The sequence below is a fragment of the Artibeus jamaicensis genome, unplaced genomic scaffold (genome assembly GCF_021234435.1).
Source record: "Artibeus jamaicensis isolate MK-2021 breed Jamaican fruit bat unplaced genomic scaffold, CSHL_Jam_final contig_452, whole genome shotgun sequence".
Lineage (NCBI taxonomy): Eukaryota > Metazoa > Chordata > Mammalia > Chiroptera > Phyllostomidae > Artibeus > Artibeus jamaicensis.
In genome coordinates, this window is record NW_026521837.1 from 12,935,461 (window position 1) to 12,939,534 (window position 4,074).

A 4,074-nucleotide genomic window follows, 5' to 3' on the forward strand; every position below is an offset into this window, starting at 1 on the left:
TTAGATTCTCAATTTACCACATTTCAGTTCACTGTTAATTTTAAAAAATTGTATTGGAGAAAAATGGCAAGAGTAATGTCCTATATTCACTGATTTTTTTAAAGTTTAAATGCATTTTATTTTTAGACAACCTACATGACATATTTTTCTTTAAAAAAATTTCTCTGCTCCAAATAAACCAAGGTGAAAATAAATGAAGAGCTCAAGATAATAACGTCGGTCCCATTTGTCCTTGTCCTGGTGTGTGGTTGAAAAGCAGCAGCCAGTTATGATGATAGGTGATAGATGCAAATTGCCAGATTGTTAACATTTTTCCATTTCTAAACCACCCTTGAAGAGAATCATACATGGGTTTGCATCATCCTCATGATAGTCCAGCAGAGCCACTGAGCCGTTAGGAGTCATGTGGTCACCAAGAAGGACGTGACCACATAGTGTTTGAAATTAGCAAGGATGTGCTCCATTTGTTCTGCAGCCCCTGCATAAAAGGTTTTACTCTTGCTGGTTTCTGTTCTTCAAGTTTTCCTTTGACCGAATTCCTGTCATCATTGGTGCACTTCTTGTAGGCTTCTTTTGTGTTGCTGGTTTCCTTCCCCTTCACCTCCAAGCACAGCCTCTCTGCCGTCTTCCAGATCTTGGGGATGTGGGAGAACATCTCATCATGGCCATGGGGTCCTGGTAGATGATCAGGATGCTGGCTGGAATGAGATGACCATGGCCGTTAGCTTAGCAGGAAACCTGAGCTCAGCTGGAGCAGCCCGGGAGGGGTTGTGGGGGTGGATCAGGTGGAAAAATTTTACTGATTTTTTGAGTTGGATAAATTTAACATTTGAAAAAAATAAGGTAATATATTTAATAAATTTAAACATCGGTGATATCACATGTTAAATTCTGACACAGGAAACTCATGTACAGGTGAAATTTACTTATTTGCATTTTCATGCTAATGATAATATTATGTGTGTGTATATATATGTGTACATATATAAAATATATGTGTATGCAATTTAACTTCAAATTAGTACAACTGATCCAATGACATAAATGATATAGGATCTCCTGCATGTTCTTTTTAGAACTGACAGATGACTGTTCTTATGAATTGCAATTGTGTTCTCTATTTATTCATATTTGTTAAAGAGATAAAGTATCTCTTACTGTATCTTATTAAATAAAGAGGGCCCTTGGCTTCATTCTTTGTAATTTATAAATTTAGAACTCATTGTTAGGTCCGAGATGAAAAGGTAGCACAGCTGACACTTTTCACTGACACAGATTTGGGGAGCTAGTGACAATGCATCTCTCTTAATGATTTCACCTCTTGCACTGTGTTTCTACCAAAGGAAATAGAGCTTTCAGCTTGAAGTATATGAAGTGGGAGAAAAGGAACAATTGAGCCTAAGTTCTGAAGAAAAGCTAAGGTTGTGCTTCGCAAGGAGTAGAGAAATGGCCCCTGAGCCCCACAGGGGCTGCTCTCCAAATTAGACCTGCAACAAGGTTTTGTCTGGCTTCTTGCCTCGAGGCATCTTTTTCCTCACCTCAGAATAAACTGTTACAACAGGTTCTGAGACTTTTAAAAGAGAAATTACAAAATGTGAAATGTGCCATTTTCTTCTTTTTTGTAAGTGTTTAAAGAGAAACAAATGGAAGAAAACAAAATTCTTTAAGTGAGCTACTTAAATTAGCTATGCTGTTTCATGATGTTCAGGAAAATAGACAACGGAAAGTATAAAATTTTCCTCTAAGTTCAACAGGAAAATGAAAAATGCACCCTATGTTTGTAAAGTGTTCCTCTGGAAACATTAATGTCAAGAAAAATATTTTTTCCTGAGCTATTTATTTTCAAATTATAAAGCGAGATAAGAAAGATAAATTATAATACATGCATACATGTATATGTACTTTAATATAGTATATGGCATATAGGTGTGTATACATATTTTACTAGTATACACTCTCATACATCCTTGGTGTTATCACTATTTTCTTTCTTTTATTATGGTACCACTTTGAAATTGTAGCAGCATCAGAGATGGTCATAAAGGCTTCCAATATATGCCCTTGCTAAAAAGATGTTCTCCATAGTATGTTTTTCAATTCTTTGCCCACTTTATGTTTATATCTCTGAGCCACTGGGACTTGGAGGATTTCCCTTGAAAAAGTGTCTCATAGGCTGACACATTAGTGTACAGAGATGCCCCAAGATTCACAATCTAAATTTTCTTTCACTGGATTTTAGGTGGCTATTTATAGTCCTGTCTTATTTCTACTACCTTAAAATAATTTTTAACATGATCATTATCTTCATTTATCAGGAGATATTATAATTATGAAGGCACCCTAGTTAATCATTATTTCACTCGTTATGTAACAGGGTGCAGCCAAGAGGGGGGCTCCAAATAGGGATTTGGAATGGGGTCCAGAAATCAAGTTGTCCAGGAAATATTAGAAAGACATATGAAATGTCCTCACCCCTTCCCCCCAACAGGTGTGAGTTGGGGGAAGGGACAAATGGAGCAGGTCCATGGACACCTGTTTTGTACAGCAACAGCTTTGCAGCTAACCTCTGGCATGGTCATTTAACATATCTATAACCTTTAACTGGTTTCATGGATATGTTAAACAGCTGTGGCCATGCTTTGAGCCAGGGGGATGGGAGTGAGTTCCATCCAAGATGTAACTGGGGGGCAGGTCCCCCAGGTGATGGTGCCTGAGAGCTTGGACATGATTGGCTCCATGCCATGGGGTCACACTTGCCCAGACCCACTAGGGCCTCCCAGTAAACCTGGAAGGATACATGAGTACTGGCAAGTGTAGCCGATTGCGGGAGGAGTTGGAAATGGGGCTGCAGAGGGGCACTGGTGTGGGGACTTAAAACCCAGACTCGGCAGCCAGTGCAGGGGGAGAGCCACGCACTTCTGGCAGAGTGAAGACCCCCGCAGCCATGTGAAAAGAGCCACGCGCAGCTTTGTTAGGGGGGAGGATCTTGCAGCTGTGGCAGCCACGTGAGAGAGATCCACACTGTTTTGCCAGAGTACAGACCCCCGCAGCTTAGGAGGAAGGATCACATGGCTGTGGCAGTACAGAGAAAGCCACATGCTTTTGGCCAGAGTGGGGACCCCTGCAGCTTTGGTAGAAGAGGACCACGTGGCTTTGGGGTGCTCCCTTTGGCCATGTGGCCTGGGAAGCAGGAGAGACTTTGCCTGGAAGAAGGGTAAAAGAACTCTTGCCAGTGGACCGTGAGAAGGTGCCACATGGCTTTGAATGAATTGGAGATCCTGCCTGGATGGTGACACAGCTGACGGTTCAAGTGGCCTGAAAACACAGACGCCTGCTTCTTACCCAGAATTAGGGCAGGGGGAGAAGGAAGCACTGTGGGCATCTGTGGTTATCCTAAAGGACTTTGATTTGTTAATGGAGATGTTAGGTCACTACTTTAAGTCTGAATAGCATTAAATAGACATTTCCTTTTCACAAATCTCTGGCATTGAGAGATATCTTTCCTATCTGGTGGTGGACATAATAAACCTGGTAGGGGTTTTTTTTTTGGTAATAGTATATCATGACCCCCATTGGCCCTGTGTGTGTGGGTGCATTCTGTAACAGTTACACCCACCAAACTGTTCGCATCACTTCATTTAAAATGCCTTACTTGCCCTTTAGTCACGTTTTGTTATTTGGATAAACTATCATTATTACTACAAACAATTATTCATTAAATAATTGGTTTTGTCGTAATTTTAAATTGGATCATTGAATCTTATTTTGGGAATTTTTGCAGCTCTTGAAATTCAGAAGTTCCCAGGCAGGTGGTGGGTTCTCAGAGGGCGGGAACTAAGGCTACTCAGACCTTTATCCCTTGCTGTAGCGCCTGTGTAAACAAGGTACTTAGTGAGACAGTTATCGAGTGAAATCAGAACCCTGTCCTCTCAGGCTGAAGATCTATTGAAAATACATTATTCGCTGTCAGAATTCTAAAGAACATACCTGTTTCTTCCTGCAAAGCTGGCCCTTCGGTTATATTTCCTTTAGATTGTCTCCCATTTCTGGTATTATCTCATTGCTGCTGTATTG

At 40.7% G+C, this 4,074-nt stretch overlaps 1 pseudogene; it reads right to left on the minus strand.

The window, feature by feature from the left end:
• Positions 1-303: 303 nt before the first annotated feature.
• Positions 304-684, minus strand: LOC128627576 (translationally-controlled tumor protein-like; annotated as a pseudogene).
• Between the last annotated feature and the right edge of the window lie 3,390 nt (positions 685-4,074).